The sequence below is a fragment of the Sturnira hondurensis genome, unplaced genomic scaffold (assembly GCF_014824575.4).
Source record: "Sturnira hondurensis isolate 20B ecotype Veracruz unplaced genomic scaffold, ASM1482457v3 Scaffold0004068, whole genome shotgun sequence".
Taxonomy (NCBI): Eukaryota; Metazoa; Chordata; class Mammalia; order Chiroptera; family Phyllostomidae; genus Sturnira; species Sturnira hondurensis.
In genome coordinates this window covers 8,479,838-8,502,151 of record NW_028076699.1, presented here as the reverse complement: position 1 = coordinate 8,502,151, position 22,314 = coordinate 8,479,838, and the positions used below count along the sequence as shown (strand labels likewise).

The 22,314-nt window shown below is 38.4% G+C and overlaps 1 protein-coding gene across 1 annotated transcript in view; it reads right to left on the bottom strand.

The window, feature by feature from the left end:
- The window catches only part of LOC118985015 (BEN domain-containing protein 5), a 1,089,084-nt gene that overhangs the window by 616,417 nt on the left and 450,353 nt on the right, over positions 1-22,314 (bottom strand). The gene's annotated exons all lie outside the window — the stretch shown is intronic.

Below are 22,314 nucleotides of genomic sequence, written 5' to 3'. Positions count from 1 at the left end.
AAAAGATGGGGAAAATTTCTTTCCCAAACATCTAAACAAAAAATTAGCAAATTAAATCCAGTTAGAGGGGGAGAGAAAGAAAACAATAAATCATAATTAATGTTTATTTACTCTAGGAATGCAAGCTTGTTTAAAAATTCTAGAATTAGCCCTAACCGCTGCGACTTGATTGGATATCATTCCACAAAGCAAAAGGTCACTGGCTGATTCCTGGTCATGGCGCGTGCCAGCTGGGGCATGTTCTAGAGACAACCAATTGCTGTTTCTCTCATATCAGTTTCTCTCCCTCTTTCTCCTGCCCTTCCCTTCCCTATAAAAATAAATTAATTAAGAAAAACAAATACATAAAATTAACCACTACAATATACCACATTTATATCAAAAGGTAAAGAAAAAGCATCTGATAAAATGTTACATTCTTTAATTATAATCAGCTCTGCCCTGGATGGGGTAGCTCAGTGGACTGAGTGCACGCCTGTCAGCTGAAGGGTCGCCAGTTTGAGTCATAGTCAGGGCAGGGACCTGGGTTGAGGACCAGGTCCCCAGCAGGGGGCCTGTGAGAGGCCACCACACACTGATGTTTCCCTCTCTTCCTCCTTCCCTTCCCCTCTCTCTAAAAATAAATGAAATACTTAAAATAATAATAATACTAACTCTTAGAAAACCAATAATAGGAATCATCTTAATATGACAAAGAATGTGTACCTGAAAACACAACAGCAGCAATATGATGCTTAATTATGAAAATTTGAAGTATTTCCACTGTATTTGGGAACAAAAAAAATGTCTGCTTTTCTATCACCGCTCATATTAAAGTCTGTGTTGGGAGTTCTTGCCAATGCAATAGGCAATAAAAACAAAGAGAAAGAAGAAAGTTGGGAAAAAAGAAATAAAACTTTGTACTATATACACAGTCAACATTATGTATATAGACTACCCCAAATTAATCTACAAAATATTAGAATTCATTGGTACAAAGTCAATATTAAAAATCACTATACTGTGATTTTTAATCACAATAAAATTTTTAAGTGATAAAAATTATGATATTAAAAATATCAAATACCTATAAAAATATAATAAATAAGACCTCTACACCGAAACTATAAAACATTACTGAGACAAATCAAAGAGGCTTAAATAAATAAAAAATATATCATTTTCATAGACTGAAGATTCATTATTGGAATCAACATAATTCACCAAAATCTGAGCAGTGGTGTGTGTGTGTGTGTATATGTATGTATGTATGTATGTATGTATGTGTAAAATTTGATAGTTTTTTAAAAAAGATTTTATTTATTTCTTGTTTTAGACAGGGGAAGGGAGGGAGAGAGGAAGAGGGAGAGAAATAGCAATGTGTGGCTGCTTCTCCTGTGCCCCCTCTACTGGGGACCTGACCTGCATGTGAGGCACGTGCCCTGACTGGGAATTGAAGCAGTGACCCTTTGGTTTACAGGCTGGCACTCAATTCATTGAGCCACACCAGCCAAGGCAAAATTTGATAAGTTGAATATAAAATTTATATGGAAATGCAAGGAAAAAAAAACAGCAATGGCAGTCTTAACAGATAACAAGACCTGCTATAAAATTTTGGTAATTAAAGCAATGTGGCTTACATTGCTACAAATTTATTTATTTTTATTTTCTTAATGTTGTTCAAGTACAGTTAGTTGTCTCCATTTTTCTGACACAACTTTCTCCCACCCCACCCGCCCCCACCTCCCAACCTCAATATTTCCTCCCTTGGCTTTGTCCCTCGGGCCTTTATATGTGCTCCATGATGACCCTTTCCCTTCTACAAGAGCTATTCCAGTGTATCAGAACAAAAAGCCAAGGAAAAGACTCAATATACATCAGGAATGACGTTGTGGATTAGGCTGAAAAGCTGATCTGTCAATTAATGGTGCTGAGTTGATGAGTCACCTATATGTGAAAAACATCAAATTAGATCCCTACCTCACACCAAATACAAAAATAAATTCCAAATGAATTAAGGAATAAAATGTACAAAGTGAAACACAGGACATTATTAAACAGACTCAGGGTATATAGGGATTTTTTATACAAAATATCAGAAGCATAAGCCATGAAGAAAAACATAAATATTTTTGACTGTTTTACAAAAGCTGTATTCTATCAAAATATATTGAAAACAAATGAAAAGACATGTCAATGATTGAAGGCATACATAACCCTTGTAATAGAAAAGTATTAATACACAAACCTAAAAGAACTCCTACACATCAAAATATAATGGCTATCCAATAGAAAATAGGCCAAGGATATCAGACAAGTTATAAAGAAATGAAAGGTTTAAAAATACATGAAAAGTAATTGAGGGAAGGTAAATTAAGAAAATAATGAAATACATTTCTTACCCATCAGAATAGCAAACCAATAGTAAATCTAAAAATAACAAGTGTTGGTAATTATCTAGGAAACAGTGATTTTTGCACATCACTGGTAAGCATGTGAAATAGAACAGTCTCCTGGAGGATAATCTGACAGTAAAGGTGCTTACAACAAATGACCTAGCAATTCCACTTCTGTGTGTTCTTCTAAGACATTTTTGCACACTGTATAAGGAAACACACACAATAACATTCATTGTAGTACTGTTCATTGCAATAGCAAAGCAAACTAACACCACTTAACTCAGAATGAAAATGCATAAATTGTTGTTCATTAATATAATAGGTATTTAAAATGAATGAACTAGAGCAACATTTATCAATACAGATGACCTTGAAAACTATGTTTAGTAAAGAAGGCAATCATTATAACAGAAAACAACATATATTTTAATACAATACAGGCATACACAATGAAAGTATAAAGTCACATATGGAAGTAATATCCATTAATTTCAGAACTATTGTTACTTCTGGGAAAAAGGAAGATGAAAAGAGAGAAGAATTTAGCTGTCTGTACCTATAAGATTATGTTTATCAAAATCAATAAAATAAAGGAAAATTTAAAAAATAACAAAATGTTAACACCTGCTTCATCTTAGTGGTGGATCCTTGAGTGCTTTTCATATTATTTTATGTATATTTGGAAATTTTCCCTAATTTAAAAGTTTAAATACCTTTCATTCATCAGGAATTTGAATGTAAAACATGAAGAAGTAGCATACCATTTCTTTCACCAGTGGTTAACAAATTGTTCCAACACTTATGAAATAAATCATCCCTTTACTTTCTCATTTCAAATGCCATTTTCCCACATAATAACTATTTAGATGCTTGAGTTTGTGTCTGGACTTCCACTTGTGTCTCACTGATCTGTGTGTTTACTCTAGGGATAGGCAGTCACTGCTTTGTTGATTGCAGTTTTATGGTATGTTTCTTTTTTTAAAAAAGATTTTATTTATTTATTTATTTTTAGAGGGGAAGGAGAGAGGGAGAGAAACATCAATGTATGGTTGCCTTTTTGTGCATCCCCTGCTGGTAGTTAGCCTGCATGGAACCGGTTTGCAACCCAGGCATGTGCCCTGACTGGGAATCGAACCACGATCGTCTGGTTCGCAGGCCCGCGCTCAATCCACTGAGCTACACCAGCCAGGGCCTGGTATGTTTCAACTAGGGCAAATCTCTAGTCAATATTCTCCTTTAACCATTTCATGTGGCTTCACACCAAGTGATCTTGTTTGTCTTTTATTGGTTATTTTCTTTTATGGTTCATTTTATTTATGCTTTTCTACAATTTTTTAAATTTTTGTAATATTTCACAATTCCTTAAAATCTTTCTTGTGGTTTTCCTTCTTTCCTTAGTAATTGGTAAATCATCCATCCTACTTTTATTCTGCTAATAGTTATATTTAAATGTAAAAATGAACTTGAATCCTTAAGTTAGGCATGAATAGTTTTTTCATGAGAGATGTCAGTCACTTCTTTTGAGACAACTGCTTGATAGGAACCTACTCTGATAATATAGAAAGTACGCAGATGACGCAACGCGAGACAGCTGCTTGGTGTATGTCTGGCTACGTGGTCCTCATGTGCCACCACGGAGGCAGGTCAGTGTGACTTAGGCAGGACTGAACAGGAGTTTCGGGTGAATTTGCCTTGGTGTCGTGACATATCAAAGGTAGTGTAGGTAATGTGGGGTTAAGTGGGGGACTAAATCTAAGCCTCCTTGTATTTTCAACAAATCTGACCCATATCCCATGTTTTTATATTGCCTACACTGAGTCTTCCCTGATACCTAGCATTGTGGAAAAAATAGTAAAGTTCTAAACCTACCTTTTCTGTGTAACTTTAACCATGTTTCACCACCTTTCTGTGCCTCATTTGCCTTATCAATAAATAGGAAAATCATACCTATTTGGTAGAGTTGTTGTCAGGATTAAATGTAATTGCCAAGACAATGTAATAAGAAAACTATAGAAGACTGCATAAAAGAATGCATAAAGGTGTATGTTTATTCCTAAATGGATATACACACATATGTGTGTAAACATATGTGTGGATATGTGCATGTGTATAAGTTAAACCTCCTGCCCCTGTAGAACCAATAGGTTGACACATAAGTTCCTAAAACAATGACATGAAACCCTGGACTTGTTACATCGAAAGCATGAAGTCTGGCAGATAGATAATTACTCTATGAAAAACAAACCCTTATCTATTATAAGCTGATGTTGGGCAGTCGCAGGGAACCAACAAAGTTTGTTAATCAGCTGCACCTGTCTTGTTAACTGGAAATTGTCAAAATTTTCACACAGATACTGCAGCTTGATCAAGATAACAAAGAAATGGCTTACAGATTGCATACTAGAAGATTCTTCTCCCCTTTGCTGAAAGCTTGCTCTGAGAAGGCAAAGAGGGAGGAAGGGAATGGAGCAGAACATTCTCACCAAGGGAAGTTCAGCATATCAAACAAAGGCATTAGCAACATGACAGAATCAAAATAAGGTCTTTCGGGGAGATAATTTCTTCTCCCTATAACTCAGAATAAATATCCAGCAACACACAAACCAAAAAAAAAAAAAAAAACTTCTCTTTTCCTCAGTCTGATAGCATTTCCTATAGAAAATTTTGTTCTAAATTTTATTCATTCATTTATTCATTGAAGAAATATTCATTTAAATGTTTCATTTAATAAACAGTATGGAACCTGTACTCTGCTATGTGCTGGAATTACAGAAATTAATAAGACCCTTTCCCCTTAATAAACTACCTAGTGGGAGAAACAAACATGTAAAACACACACACACACACACACACACACACACAAACTGTTGAGGTAGCCCAGAGGAAGGAAAGCTTTATCTTTACTGATGAATAGTACTGGCCAGGAAGGAGGGACAGTGTGGAACACATTACCATCAGATGGAGCAAGATGAAAAAAGATAGAGTGGTTTGTGGAATTACAAGTTGTTTTCTGTGGCAAGAGCAAAGAATTCTGGGGCTGGGTGGGGTAACAGATGAGACTGAGGCATTAAAAGGCGTGTGAGAGACATGCTAAAGAGTTTTAACTTTACTAAAAGCAATATAAAGGGGCTATTGAAGAGTTTTAAGTATAGGTATAAAAGGTTCAAATCTATGTTTTGGAAAGGGCACCCCCAAATTGGCACCCTGTTCTCCACCTAGGGTGATGAAAAGGCCAAGGAGAATGGATAGATTAACCAGGGGTCCCCTTGATGGCTCCGATCTTGGAACAACCTACAATGTGCAAAGAGAGTGAATCTCTGCATTTACTGGCTATTTGTTTCCCTTGCCCAGAGGTGCTACAGAGTCCCTAGGACAAGTGCGGCAACAGGTGAGCGCACGTGTTTGATTTGATTTAACGGACTGACTCCTCACCAGGCACAGGAAAGGAATCTTCGGTGTTTTTCCCAATGCCGCTGAAATTCTCTAGCAGAAATGCATAAGTTTTCATAATTAAGCAAAATAAAAAATCCCTCCCTTTTTTATTCATTCAGTCTCTCTCTTAAGGTGGACTTATCACTCCCTGGTTGGTTCCCCAGTACTAACTACTCTGGCTTCTATTAGGTTTATGTTTTATTTGCTTTTAATTATAATATGGAGAATGATTTCCATTCCTGGGTTACCCTGTTTAATGTCAGCACAACCTTTCCTTGATGAGACACTTAATACCTATATTTCTTACATATGCATGTATCACATTTTTTAATTAATTGCAAAATTTTTCACAATTCTTTTTTCTACTCTGTATCCACATTCTTTGTATTATGCTGCTTTGTACCTGAAAAAGTGATGCCTCTTAAATCTGGGCTGACCCAGTGATTGGCTCTGGCCAATACAAATTAGTGTAAGTAACAGAATACCAGTTCTGAGCCAAGACCTGGAGAAGCCTTGTGTAGGTCAGTGTTCTCTCTTGAAATCCTACCACCAACATTTGACAGGAGATGAGAGACCACAGTAAAGAGAGCCCAGTTGTTCCAGCTGAAGCCATCCTAGACCAGCCTCAGCCCACTGATGTGCAAATGTAAGAGAGAACCTAGCCAAAATCAGCAGATTTTCTACCTAATGCAGAGCTGATTACCAGTACAGAATATGGGTCAACCTAGCTGACCCATGGACTGATTATATATATACTTTAACCATTTTTCTCTCAATTTTTACTCTATGACTTTAGGTAATGGGGATATCAATTCCCACCCTTAGAATTATGCAGTTTGGCTGGGTTCATGGGAAGTGAAATAGATATGTGATATAAAGTAATTAAAGTTCTTTCTCTTGACTTATTTGTTAAATGAGAAAGTTCAACAACATTATATTAGTCTTATGAGACAGACACCTGAGTTCAAATTTTGCACCATCATTTACTATTTCCGAAACTTCAGTGTGTTTTATTTTACTTCAGCTAACTATCCATGAAATCAGAAGAGTAATACCTTGTCTGAAGGCCCAATCTTCAGCTAGATAAGTAAAGCAAATATTCTCCAACATATAGGTTTCTACGGTTCTGTTTTTCTTAAGTCCTTGTTCTGTACTGGGTACTTTTCCTACAAAATCTCACTTAATCACAACTATTGAGAGAAGGGTCTTAATATTCCCATTTTACAGAAGAGGAAACTGAAACTCTCACAGAAATTAAATAACTTGCCCAAGAACACAGTGCTGACAAGTGGTAGAACCAGTATCCAAAGTCAAAATCAGGTTTATTTGCCTCATAAGGGGAAGCTCTATAGAATAAAACCTACTGCATTCCTCATCTAAGTACTGGGCAATCCAGGTTAAACAAAGAAGCAGCAAAAATTCCTGTTTTCTACTTAGAATCATGCAAATTACAATGTGATACTAGAAAAACTCATGCTTTCGCTTTACCTCTGAAGGCAAAGATGTCTTATAAAAAGCCCTTGATGAATAGCAAACCTGTAAAACAGTAACTCTGAGAAAGAGACACAGAGAGAGAGAGACAGGGAGACAGGAGAAGAGAAAAGCACTTGCTTAAAAAGGGCGTTTTCTTCCCAGGGCAAAGGAGAGGCAGGTGGGGAACGAGTCACCGTTCAAAACAAATCATAGTATTTTATAATGGCAACATGAAATAAATACGTTTTTAAAAATGGATGCAGCCCTGGCTGGTATAGCTCAGTGGATTGAGTGCAGGCCTGCGAACCACACGATCACGGTTCAATTCCCAGTCAGGGCACATGCCTGGGTTGCAGGCCAGTTCCATACATTGATGTTTCTCTCCTTCTCTCCTCTCTCTAAAGATAAATAAATAAAATAAAATAAAATGGATGCAATATTATCCTAAGCATATTTACAGCATTACCCTATGTTTATCTGACACATTTTTTACCGCTCATACAAGGCTCAGATGGAGCCTTCACAAACCTCAAACTATGTAGAATCCACAGTTATAGAGCTTCACCTTATAGCAGTTTTGAAAACCTAAGATCTGGACAAGATCAATTTTGAATGGGAAAAGCTGAAGTACCTTGTGGATTGCAAACAGCAGATAAAATGTTCCCTTATTAAAGGCTGCTCTCTCCAATGAATTTCAGAGAACGTGAAGATCTCCCCTTTGTTTAAAGATAATCACATTTCTCTCAGAGTGGTTCACTAGGGTTTTACCTTCGCATGAATTTTTCATGACTGACTGATTAAAAAAACAATGCCAACAGAGAATAATACAAGTGTAGGGACCTGTCTTACAAGGTAGTAGACTTAAATTACTCCAAGGGTTAGAATGACAAACCCAGGTGTTGCCTCCAACTCAGCCAGTAAATTGACAATTACAAATCCTTTGAAAAATGAGAAAAAATCAATTAGGAAAAGGTTGACTTGTACTAAAAACTAGTGTTTCCTTTATTGAACACCATTCAGTGGACTTTGGAAACAGAGAGAGCAGTATGGGGAAAATGCCTATCTTTCAAGGGATGGGAGAGGGTGAGTGGGAAGAAAGTTGAAGAGTAGAGACCTGTCTTCTCTTCCAGATTTATGTCGCTGGCTTGTTACTTGACTTCAGAAAGATTACTTCCTACCTCTGATTATGTATTTTCCCATTTCTGAAATAAAGACAACTGAGTAAGGTCCAGAGTAAGGTCATGCACTGGGGAGTTTGGACCAAGTAACACAGTTAAATCAGGTCAAAGGTGAAAAGTGAGACTCTAGGTTCTATATCTATACACATTTGATGGATTAATTCTTTTATTCTTTAAAGAAACATTTATTAAACTCTGCACATGTGCTCCAAACTATTTTATGTGCTAGGAATACGCAGATAAACAAGACATATCTTGTTTTGGCTTTATGTGGTTCATGTTTTAGTGGGGGAAACAAAACACACACAAGTAAATAAGTGTTCATTGCAGCATCAGATAGTAATGAGAACTATGAAAAATAAAATAATAAATGGTTAGAGCAGAGGGTAAAAAATAGTCTAGGCCTGTTTGGCTTAAAATTATTATTTTATACATAATTTGTTGAATACCTACTAAGTTCTGAGAAATGGTCAGGCACTTTTGTATTGTATATTATTTCAAATCCTTAAAAATCACAAAGGTAAATATTACTTTGCATTTTACAAATCAAGAAAGTAACAAAGGAAACAGGAGATCAAGTCACTTTCTGTTTCATCACCCATCAGAGGGGGCGGATGGATTTGGTTGGATGCTGAGGATGGTGCTGCCCCACGTGCACGAAGGGGGTATACAGACAATTATCATTCACAGAATGGAGATTTCTGTCAAGGGTCAGTCGTCCCCAACCTGGTCTGAAAATGGCTTGAGAGAGCAGTAAAGGGGGCTCACTTGGAGTGTTACGATGGTCAGCGGCCAGGGCCAGGCTGAGGATTCTCACATACACAAACCCAGAGCACTTTGGTCTGAACTTCCTGCCAGTGCTGAAGGCAGCATCCGTGCTTTCTCAGCAGCGTGCCCAGATGTGAGACAGAAGAGAAAGGGGTAGGTCCTGAAAGATGCTAACAGTCAGCTGTCAGAAATGGAGTTGAACTGTTTAATATACTTTGTAAAGGTGATATAGCTTATGTAGATGAAACAGTACGAGTGAAACTCAGGTCTTGTTTTGTCTAGCTCCAAAGTTCACATTCTATTTTACAATATGGTAACTCAGATGGAAAAACTGTGTCATGTCTCTTGAATGGGCCTAGTGAGATGTATCTAAAAAAAGGACTATGGATATGATACTGCACAAAGGACACTAGAGAGAAGGTAAGATAGTGGGTATTTGGACTGACCCTACTACATAGAACTTTAAATGCTCTTAAAACTATGGGAGAACTAACAACATATTAAGAAATTATCAAGCAGCCCTGATTGGTGTGGCTCAGTGGATTGAGCATCGGCCTGTGAACCAAAGGATTACCAGTTCAATTCCCAGTCAGGGCACATGTCAGGGTTGTGGGCCAGGTCTCCAGTAGGAAGCATGTGAGAGGAAACTACACATTGATGCTTCTGTCCCTCTCTTTCTTTCTCCCTTCCCTCTCTGTGTAATATAAATAAATAAAATCTTTAAAAAAAGAAATTATCAAGCAAAAAGTTAAGTGAATTTTAGATTTAACAAAGAGTATTTGTTCAATCTGGTGAATCAGGGCTTGGCAAAATAGAGACTGGTTTAGAGGGCTGCCGAAGCAGTTGAAATGAAAGAAAGAAAAGTGAGACCAAAATTCTTCATGTAATTTACCCTCATGTCATTTGCAAAATGTTAAGGTGCTTTTATATAGATGAGATGCTAACAAACTGAGTAGAAAGAAGCATCGAGAAAGTTAAAATGCTAAGTAGAGATTTCAACAGTCTCCAGTGTTACAGAAAAAGAGTTTGGAGTTCAGGTCCAAAGTTTAGGTAACAATTTTAAAAACTTGGTAAACACTCCATGCTATTTGAGACACCAGAAGGGCTATGCAGTTGCAGTAAGGGCAAGTCAAAGGTAACCCTGAGTCTGAATACCTGAAACTCAGCCTTGACTACATAAAGATAACCTTCCTCAAAGTCACCTGCCTGCCAGAAGAAAACGGAAGCCTTTCAGGTGAAAACGGCATCAATAAAGGCATCTGTATTCCAAACGCAATATCCTGCATCAACCAAATTTACCAAATGCATCAAGAAACAGAAATGAGTGAAGGAAAAAAAAGAAAAAGAAAACCTGACCTACAGATTTCTGGAATATTTCAGAACATTCAAAATTGTAACTAACACTTTAAACCCCTATACATTATTTATTGTAATTAATGATATAGTCAATCTTTCTCTTGACATCTTATTTGATACTTTATTCTCATTGTAATTTCTTTTTTATTTAATAATTTTTACTGTATTTTTTCATTCCTATTTAGTCCCCTTATACTCCCCTCCCCCCTGCAATCACTACACTGTTTACCAGAGAATTGAAATATAGATAAAGATGCAAGTGGAAAAACAGAAAAAGATAAATTTAATAACTAAAATAGTTTCACAAATGGGTTTTAACAATACATGAAATCCAGAGGAAGAAATAAATAGTGAAATGAAGGCTTGTCAGTAGAAAACATCTACACCAAGCTCTGAAAGAACACACCATTTACACAGCCCCGCCGGAGGCAGCGGGCAAGCACCGCACCACCCACGCCACTCCCATGGCCCCATCAAAGCCACTGGGTACATACAGCTCACAGAGGAGATGCCCCTTAAGTGTAAAGCTCTGGTGGCCAGAGAGATGGCCTCTCTGGGCCCCGCAGTTCTAAAACAATCAGAGAGATGGTTCAAGAGACAAACCCGAACCAGTGCAAAGTTAAACAATAAGATTTTATCTCCTGCATAGCTCCAGTCTTTCAAGTCTAGGAGAGAATACTGTTTCACCTAACATACAGAAACAAAACACCCCTGTTTATAAGCCTACAGAATGACCATAGATCTGTTGAAGTTGGTTGAGATTAACTAGACTCCCAGACTTCTGGGTTGGGTTTAGTTGGTCATGTATCCCTCAATCTGGGACCAGCAGCTATCTGAGAATAATTTTTTCTCTCTTTTTTAAGGCTTTATTTATTTTTAGACAGAGGGGAAAGGATGGGGAAAGAGAGGGAAATAACATCAATGTGTGGTTGCTTCTCATGTGCCCCCTACTGGGGACCTGGCCTGCAACCCAGATACATGCCAATTGGGAATCAAACCAGCAACCCTTTGGTTCCCAGGCCAGTGCTCAATCCACTGAGCCACACCAGCCAGGGCCAAGAATAAATTTTTCTCTGGTAGATGGCTGAAAAAAACAAACAAAACCATTCAAATACATTTAAATCCTCTCCTTGAGTCACATATTTTAATATTCCATTTGCTAAAGTCATTTGTGTAAGCTCAGCATGAATAGACTAGAGAAATGTAGTAAATTCCTTACTAAAGAACAAGGCACTGCAAAAGCACATGGTTTTTAATTTTATTAATGGGGGAAATGATTTAAGAAAAAAATTTAAATTTACCAAAGTACTATATTTATTGAAGAAATTAAATCTTCCCTGGCTCAGTGGATTGAGTGTTAGCCTGTGAGCCAAAGGGTGGGCGGTTCGATTCTCAGTCAGGGCATATGCCTGGGTTGCGGGCCAGGTCCCTGTTTGGGGGCACTCTAGAGGCAACTACACAGTGATGTTTTTCTCCCTCCCTTTTTCCCTCCCTTCCCCTCTTTCTAAAAATAAATAAATAAAATCTTTTTTTTAAATGAGAGAAATTAAATCTGTATTTAAAAACTTTCCTTTATAGATACCCTAGACCCAGGTGGTTTTACTAATGAATTCACCCATTTGCTGAGGAAGACTCTTACACAAAATCTTTCAGAGAAAGAATTAAAAAAAGAAAACTTCCTTCAATTCATTCTTTGAGGCTAGTGTAACCTTAATACTAAAACCTGGTAAGACATTACAAGAGAGGAAGCTAAAAGGCCAATGTCTTTCATGAATATAGATGCAAAGATCCTAAACCAAATGCTACCACACAAACTCAATTTCACTGGTTTACAACAGAATATTAGGCATCGATGAAAAATAAAAAATGATTGCTAAACACAACAATATGGATAAACACATGGTTGAGTAAAAGAAGCCATGTTCAAAGGGTATACACAGTATAATTCCATTTAGAGGAAATTTTAGAACAAGAAAACCAGTCTGAGATGACAGAGTATCTGTTATAGTTGGGTAGCCAGTAATGTTCTATTTTAGCCAGGGTAGTGGTTACACTGGTGTATTTATTTGTTCAAATTAATTGAGCTGTATACTTGAGGTCTGAGCATTTTATTGTATGCATGCTAGCCTTCAACTCAATTAAAAAAATTCCCGCTCATATTCATGACTCCCTGAGGAGACTCTGAATACACAGTTGTTAATATCTCTTCTTGCTCTAAAAATTTTTTATTTGCCTGCCAATTTTTATTAGTTGATTAGAGTCTTTATTATGTCTCCTCAACCACAGTAGATTGACACTAGCACTAACACTAAAAGCTTCGAATAATAGAGGATACATCTAAAAATAGTTGTAACAGCTTAAGTGAGAAAAACATTTGAAAGACCACAAATTAAAATCTCTGTAGTGCTTTAATTAGGACAATAGCACATTTTTATACCAAGGGCCAACAAAAAACTAAAGCTGAAATATTACACAGCCAACTTGGTAGACAAATATATGATTTTTCAGCTCGAGAGGAAAGCTACATCTAAATGTCAAATTATGTAACTGAATGTTTCACCCTCTACAGTTTCAAAGTAACAGAAATGCCAACAGCATATAGTTCCTGAAATTAGAGACATACAATCTATGATACAGTTTGGAAAAAAAGCACAGAATTGAGAGTATGCAAATTTGTGTGCTAGTCCTGGCGATGTCACTTATTAGTTGCACAAGTTTGGAAAAATAATGTAGTCTTTGAGTTTTTCTTCCTCTGTGTATAAAATTGGTATTAATACTGTGTACCCCTGAGTATCATAGGAAGATTATGTATAGAGTACATCAAAAGGCTCCCTATTTTTATTATTCTTTTACCTCACTGATCTTGAAGCACTTTAGTTTTTAGTTTTAAGGCTCCTCTTGCAGCAACCAAAACTTTTGGGAAATTTGAAAATCTACATGGATTGCTCTGGGCAAATGAAACTACATGCAAGAGTTGCATTCTAAGCATATACATGCACCACACACCACAAGAGGTAAATTGAGATCATTCTCCTTCCAAAACACAACTCTTCTCCCCCAACATGTCTCAATTTTTCCTTAGAGAAGAAGTGAGGGACCACTACACAATCCAATCAACATCAGCTAAGTCTCCCAAATTGATTCCCCCTGTTAACTGTGGCACATCAATACGAGCCCTACAATCTTCAGTTTCATTGTGCTTTCCCACATCTGTACGTGGGAGTGATTTTGAATCCCATGTCACTAAGTCAATCTGTCCAATCTCATGTCCTCCAGCCTCTTCAGATTTAGGTCTCTATTTCTGCCAGCACTGGCCCACCCACAGCTCCAAACATAGTTCTAGAATGCTTCTAATTCTCTATCAACCTGATTCACTGCTATTAGACAGGTAAGATTTCCAAGTAAAGACTGGGAATTGGGGATGATATAAAATAGGTCAAGTTAAAAAAAAAAACTATGACCATAGGAATAAATATGTGTAGTAGTATAGTGTAGGGGAGGAACCTAGAATCAAACTTTGCAATAAAATTAAGTAACCTGTCTAGGACAAGTCTGATTAGTGAAAAAGTTGAGAATAGAGCCCAGGCTTCCTGTTTCCAAGCCCAGCCAGTACTACGTCCATTACCCCAGGAAATATTATCGTTAGACTGCACGTGACTGCCTTCCAACTTTCCAAGGAAAAAGGCCAAAGCGTGGCATGTTATCTCTTTAGCTAGTGGCTCTCACCCCCCAGGACTCCTTCCTCACTAGTTGTGGCAGATCGCAAGGAGATTTCAGCAGCTCATGTCACAGTCAAAGGCTGTCATATAACAAAACATCTACAGTTTGCTAGATCTGGGAAATGTTCAAATGTTCATCACCCAATTTTGAGTCCTAGTAGTGACTCAACGAAGCAACATAAACAAAGCCCAAACATCGCCCAGTGGTGAACGGCTCTGACAGTATCTTTCTCTAAAGAATAACAACTCCAAACTGCTGAGAGAAACCAAAGTAATTGTGCATTCCTGAGATAAATGACTTGTCAATCGAGAACCTCAAAAATGATTCAATTATCCCAATTTTGCCAAATGATTAAAAAAAAACAACAGGTCACATACTGCAATACACTATTGCTCATGCCTACTAAGTGCTTATTAGCATTGTTCCTAAGAGCTATGTCAACATTAATTTCTCCTAATGTATAGTTGAGAAAACAGAGAGACATCAAGACACAATCCTGAGGTCACAAAGTTGGAAACAAGATTCAAACTTGAGTCTGTCTGACTCCTGAGCCAGCATTATTTTTGGTAACTAATTGCACAGTTAAGAGGTCCTCTCCATCTCTCCCCTACTCAAATTTGGTGACGATGGTTGTAGAATCGTGGAGAAAGTCCTGGACAAAGGGTCAGGCAACCCTGGTTATTTAACCACAACTTTTCTATGTGACCTCGTATTCCCATGGATAGGAACATGTCTAAATGATTTCCAAGGGCTTAATACTTTTGACAGTCTGTGACTCTATGAGGCTTTAAAATACTCTTATATAACAACATCCCTATGAAAAGGCCATGGCCCTGTGAGTTGCCTGGAGTAGGCAGATAGGAGGATAAACCCCTTAGAGAAATTGAATTGAGTTCTCTGGGCTTATCAAAGTGGAAAAACAGGCACCTAGCTGCCAAAAACTGAAGGAGTGAGTCCTTGGGAGATGAACTTAGTTAAGGCAAAGGCTCCTGTGTATCAACACTGTCAGTAGCAACCTCAGTCAATGTCATAAATGCACTGAACACAAGAAAAATATGTGGCTGGTTTTGCAGAAGATGATAGGACCTATCAACCAAGAGCACATTAGACTACATTAGATCTGGACTTATGGTCCAAAGACCCAATACTTACCCTAAGCATCCAGGCTGGTCAGTAGTTTTAATGGTTCCTTCCCTGCCTATGTTCAAGGCCAAAGGCATTCCATAAAAACCCAAGGCAGCTCATCTTTTTGATCCACATTCTCCAGACTTTGACTCCTCTGACTATGACCTTCTGGCTTTTCTCATTTTGCCTGATCTCTAGTTTCTGTTGCATTGCTTCACATCTGAACAAGAAAATCTTGCTTTATTCACTTAATTTTGTATACACCAGGCACCTGCTTCTCAAAGTCAGTGATACTTATGTGAGATTTGAAGAATGAGTAAGATTTACCACACAAAAAAAAAAGAGATGGGGGGCAGGAAGCCAGGGGTAGTGAAGAGGCAGGAAGGAGGAGAAAGTTTCAGATAAATAGAAAAGTCTCAGCAAAGGACAGGAAGATCAAGAAATTAAGGACAGTTCAGTATGGCTAGAATGCATAGTATGATGGGGAAGTTGCAAGGGATGAAGCTGAAAATGTTAAGCACTGGCTAATAGCAGCTGTGGATAGACAATCCTGATCTAGCCACTTGCTAGCTGTGTGACTAGTCTCAGTCTCTTCATCATTAAGATGAAGATAGCAATTCCTACTTCCTGTAGCCCTTGGTATGCAGCATTTAATAGGTGCTTAAACAGTCACTGAGTCGAAATCCAGGAATGAAAAGGGAGAATGGGAACTGAAAAAGCATGAGGCAATTTCCCCCTGGAATACGCAGGAAGAGAAAGTGGATTTTTGGAGTTGTCCAGAGTTTCTAGTCTGGCGTCCAATGAGATGACAGGGACAGGTCAGTGCAAGCACCCAAGTCCTGTGCCAGTGATGGTTTTCTAAAATTCAGGGCACAGAATCTCTGCAGCAGCTTCCTCACGCTGTGAGCTCTGCAGAGCACTAAGAAAGTTGTCAGCCGTGAGATTCCCTCCCCTCGAATGCAAACACACATGGCACAGGCATATGATTCCCATCTAGATCCACCCCCGACTTCCGGCCAGGAGGCTGCTGTGTAGGCAGGACCGTCTGCCTTGGAATTTGCCAGCCTAACCTGGTCCCCTGAGCCAGCCCTCTTCAAGCAGTAACACACAGATCTGGCAAATTTCACACTTCTGTAAATGTCTTTCAGGGGCCTATCCATCACTACCATTTCCATATCCTGTCAGAAGAGGTCAACTTGGGCCAGGGACAGCTTTGCTCAGCCCAAATGGGTATTTATTTCTGGAAGAGAATGGGCAGCTTTCCCTTTAATCCAAGGAGCAGATGCTGGCCCAGGAGGAGAATGGCCTGAAAGTTCCACCCATCACTCTAAGGCCACAGGGTCAGGAATTGTTATTCAAAACAACAAACCCCTCCTCCCCTCAGGTTCCCTGACAGCATCAGTGCCCAGCTACTGCAGAGTTATTACCATCATCATCTCTGTTGGATTCTATGCCCCAGTCAAATTGGCAGCACTCCTTCTATTTGCAAACAGATTGCAAAATAAGAGCCCCGGGAAGGATACAGGCTGGCCAAGCTCCAAGGACCTTCAGCAGTGATCACGCTAAATCAGGGCTGTATCCTACTCTGAACAGTAATGGGTGCTCACACTGCCTCTCAATGGTCCTGGATCATGGGGGTGCCTGGCCGCTCTTTCCTCCTGGAGTAAGTATCCCAAGGAAAAGGAGAGGGCAGAACTCCCTAGAAAATTATAAGCAAGAATCCAACACTGGAGTCCTAGTCCATTCATTCGCTTCCTGACACGGGGGTTTTGAGTCCATGAAGATTGGTCTGGAACACAGCACCGACAGAAGTGTTCTTTGACTCGTTTTCCTCTAAGGTCTCTGCCGTAGTCTGTCTTTCAGGATCCTCTACAGCCCAGCCACGTGTGTTCGCCCAGCAGCCTCCCCTGAAATGATCCTTTGTTCCTGCCCATAATCTCCATGCAGTCCTTTGTTCGCTCATCCTCAAATATGGACAAAGGACGAAACAATAACAATGACCACTGCCATTTACTAAGCAATTATTGTGTAACTGGCTCTGTGACGAATGTTTTACACGTAGTTTCAAGTTTAATCCTAAAAAAAATTAAACCCAAGAAGTAGGTTCTTTCATTATCATCTCACATTTGAGGAAACTGAGGCTCAGAGACTGTAAGTGCTTTGCCTAAGATCATAAAAGTAGTATTTGAGATGTCTGAATTGAAATATCATTATTGCTAAAACAACTTTTCCGTAATACATCTTACTGTGCCCCTTTTACAGATGATGGAACATGTTCGAAGCTTTAGTAACATGTCCACTGTCACATAGCCTGTGGCAGACTGGGACTCCAAATAAAACCTGTCTGATCCCAAAGCCCTTACTATTAACTTTTACTACTGGTCTGAGAAATGGAAGTTAAATTAGCTACCACCCACTATAAGGAAAAAACATGTCTCATCCACCTCAAAGACTCAAGTAAGATGATGTCAACGACAGCCCACTGCAAGGCAATACTGGATATTAGTGACAATTCATATTACTTCATATGGTAAAAAATATTTTATTCAGTTACTTTAGTAGACAACTTTCTTTTTCTTCCTTTCTAAACTGTATACTTATTATTTCCTGTTTGGTCTTTTCACACTAGCGAGGATGTCTAATGCATACAATGATGAGCAGCCAAAGCGAGAGGGCCAGCCTTGCCTCATTCCTGATCTTAGGGTCCAGTTTCTCACCATTTTCTATGATGCAAGTTACAGAGTTGTTTTGTAAACAGTCTTTATCAACATGAGGAAATTCCCCAATAGTTCTAGCTTGCAGAAAGGTTTGGGGTTTTTCTGAAATTATGAATGGATGTTGAACTTTGTTAAAGTTTTTTCTTTATCCCATTGATGTCATAGATTATATTAACTCATTTTCAAATATTGAACTAGTTCTACATACCTGTAATAAAAACCACTTGGTCAAGGTATACAATTCTTTTTAAACACTGTTGGATTCAATTCACTAATATGAGGTCAAGGATTTTTGAATTTAAGTTCACAATAGATATTGGTGACTGTTTTTTTTTCCTGTAACGCTTTTATCTGGTTTTGGTGACAATTTGCTCTTTATTGTATAATGAAGGTAAGTATTATTCTTTTAATACTCTTTAAGCAAACTGCATGTGTCCCTAGAAATAAAGATTTGGGAGTCGAGTCCCAGGCCCAGCCCGTGAGGGCAGATGCGGTAAAGAGAAGGGGCAGGGGCGGTGGAGTCACACGAACCCGGGTTTGGACCCCAGCTCTGCCGTCGCTGTGCGCCCCGAATCGGTATTTAACTTCAGCAGACTTCTGTTCCCTAATTAGTACGATAGACAACAATAATTTCTTCCCTGAAATGTTATATTGAGAATGTAAAAAAATAAAATAAAGCAAAAGTGGAGGCTAGATTTATGTCATTAAAACACGAGACAAGGACATCGTTATGTCATTATTTAAACACCTAATTTTATAACAAAGTCAGAGGTGAACTGCTATGTTTTCATAGCTTTTCCCTGAAAAGGAGACCCATGGGTCTCCATTAATAGCCTCAGCACCCCATACAGGCAAACACGATTTTTCCAAAATACAAATCACCCCGTGTCCCATCCGTTCTGAGAACCCTTGAATGGCTGCCTTCCCATTGTTTCCAGGACAAATTCCAAGGTTTTTCACATGGCAGTTGGTGCCCTATATGATCATCATTGCCTGTTTTTTCAGACACATTTCTTCCATTTGTGGGCTCTAAATTCAGCCATGGAAACAACAGCTAGCTCATTATGCTATTCTGTATATTCTGCTAAAATTCCTTTTCGGAACTCTGTGCTTATAGCTAGTTATTTTTTAATGCTCAAAACTCATCTTTGGGATCCCCCACCCCCAGGAAGCTTTCCTGGCTCTAAGTGGTAGTCGGAATCCCCTCCGTGGTGCCTGCGTGACCCAAACTCGCCTCTCACAACCTTAATGTCGATGATATAACTACCTGGGTGTCATCTCTTTCTCCCACTAGATTGTGAGCTCCATGAAAACTAGGACAACGTCTTGATCATTTGTGGTGCACACAGGTGCTCAGATAACGTTTGCTAATGCAGTAAGAAAGTAAAGGTTCGAAGATGGCTTTTGTATCAATATCCATTATGAAGTGGACATTCATTAATCAATGTGCCTCAATTCACAGTATCACCTCTGTTAGGGGCTCTCAAATTACCTGCGAGATGTGGAATAATCAGATAGAACCTCTGCAGATTTCCTCTCCAGAGGAAAAGCAAGCAGTTAGTTTCTCACTGTGAGTGAACCTTCCTCTTATCTTCCTCATCTTTATCCTTCTTTCTTGTAGAGTAAGCCAACTGAGTGGTAATTATGAGAACATCTACACTATAATTATCGTAGCATTTAACTTGTATTGTATTAACATCTGTAAAAGAAAGAACTCTATGAATTGATGAAGAGTGATATATTTCCTTTCTTTCGAATGCACTTTTTTACTTTAAAAATATAATGACTTTGACACATGTCTTAATAGTTTTGAAATAACTATTGAATAGAGTTTATATTTGGGGGGGAACACTTGAAACAATATTAAACTGCTAGAATTAAACAGAGACTATTAGTTTGATTCCCTTATTTTACATTAGTGAAACTGAGGTTCCCATAGAACACGCATTTTCAACTGGTGAGCCACAAGAATTTTTAAAACAATACAATACCTGACTATTTAGTCGAGGGAACTGACCTCTTTTCCTTTAGATTGTCAAATAAAAAAAAATAACAACAGCTAACACAATAATAGCCACAATCGCCATCCAGTGTGAATGAATCAAATTATATCAATTTTTGTCAGATCAGCAAAAAATGTATTTTTTGGTGTGCCACAGAAGTTTAGTAATTAGTTCACATGTGATGTGACATGCCATGAAAAGGGTTGAAAGTTGCCTCCATGGGGGCTGTGACTTCTCTCAGTGTTACAGGGTTAGGGGAGTAGCAGCAGGAAAAAGAAAACACACACGGGCTGCAGAGGATCTTAGGGCACGGAGCTGCTCTGAGGTTCAGCTTCTCACTCTATAAAATGCTGTTCCTACTGCCTGCCACACAGACATTGTAAGGATTAAGGATTATATGGAAAGCACTCAACTGACCTAAGACATGCTCATTTTACTCTATATAATAGTTATTTTATCATCATTTATGCTCAATAAGGACTACAATCTAGGGCCCTTGTTCTTTCTGCTATAAAATCTAGTCTTTTGAAACTAACACACATTTCTACTGAAGAGTATAGTCGAGAAATCCTATGAGAGAGAGAGAAGCAGGGGACGGATGAGGGAGAAGAAGGGAAGGAAAGAAGAAAAGCAGATTTTAGCTTAAAGAATTAAAATCAGAACAAGTGTGTTTTATTGTTACACCGGTGAACACTCAGGGGACAGACACAGGAGTCGCCTGGTTATAGGCTGTTTTTACTCCCTCACTCTCCCTGAAATACTGACAGGTGGATGAGACTTGGAAAACAGGCAAAGGCCACAAGGAAAATGCATCCTGGTCACACACCGACCCACTTTATTCTTATCTGACTGCCCACGCGTGGTAGGTAGGATGGAGGATATTTTAGTGCTGCCATCTGTCCAAAATGACTCTGTTGTTCTTCTCAATGAACCTCACTTTCAACACCTATAAAAAATAGGCAATGTTTAATGGTACAGTTATTGGCCAAATAAAAATGAAAATAAGTGGTGTATATAAGGGTACTTATATGTGTAATTATTACTAAAAAGCTTTTCAGAATTTTTTTCATCAGAGGGGTTTGCTCAGATGCCAGCAAATCATTAAACTAGGACTAGTATAAACAATTACATTTACTCTAACTTTATATGGCCATATATATGTGTATATATATTTTTAGACATGGCCATATATGTGGCTATATATAGACAAAGATGTCCCTTATCCTTATTATGCTTACTAAAATTTTAGTAAATTACACTAAATTTACTAACTACACTGACATTTACTGAGCAACTTCTGTGTGCCAACACCTTTCTAAGGGCTTTACAGATGTTAACTAATTTAATCCTCACAATGCTATAAAGTCAGTACTGTTTTCCTCATTTCACGTAATAGAAATCCGAGGCCAGAGAGGTTAAATAACCAAGAGTTGTTTTTATTACAGCTGGTGTGTGTTCCCATGCATCTGAGTCCAATCTCAACTCATACAGCAAACTACACAACCAAATTATTTCATTTTAATTTCTGGCATTACCTAGCACTTAAAGATTATCTTTAATTTAATCAACTGACATACATAATGAGTTATGCACATATGATAGAAGTGTGACTATTCATTAAAAAATCAATTTATCATTTATGATACCATCAAAAAGGATTGAAAGAATATGATCAACATTTACCTTAGGCACTTGCTACTTTCATCACTGGTCTCAGAAAGTAACAGAAAGCCCTGGCTGGTGTAGCTCAGTGGATTGAGCGCGGGCCTGCAAACCACACGATTGCGGTTCGATTCCCAGTCAGGGCACATGCCTGGGTTGCAGGCCGGTTCCCTGCAGGCCAGCTCCCAGCAGGGGACACACCAGAGGCAACCATACATTGATATTTCTCTCCCTCTCCTTCCCTTCCCCATCTAAAGATAAATAAATAAAATATTAAAAAAAGAAAGAAAGTAACAGAAATTCCTTATTCTTATGACAACATTGAGCTAGGTTCAGCATTCACCTTTCTGGTCCTCTTACTCTGGTTAGCTAAAGGCCTTTCTGTCCTTCTTACTATAGAGTTAATACTTCTGTGCACTCCTACCCCCAGAATCATATGTTGAAACCCTAGTCTATGTGGTGATGGAATCAGGAAGTGGAGTCTCTGGGAGACGATGAGGTC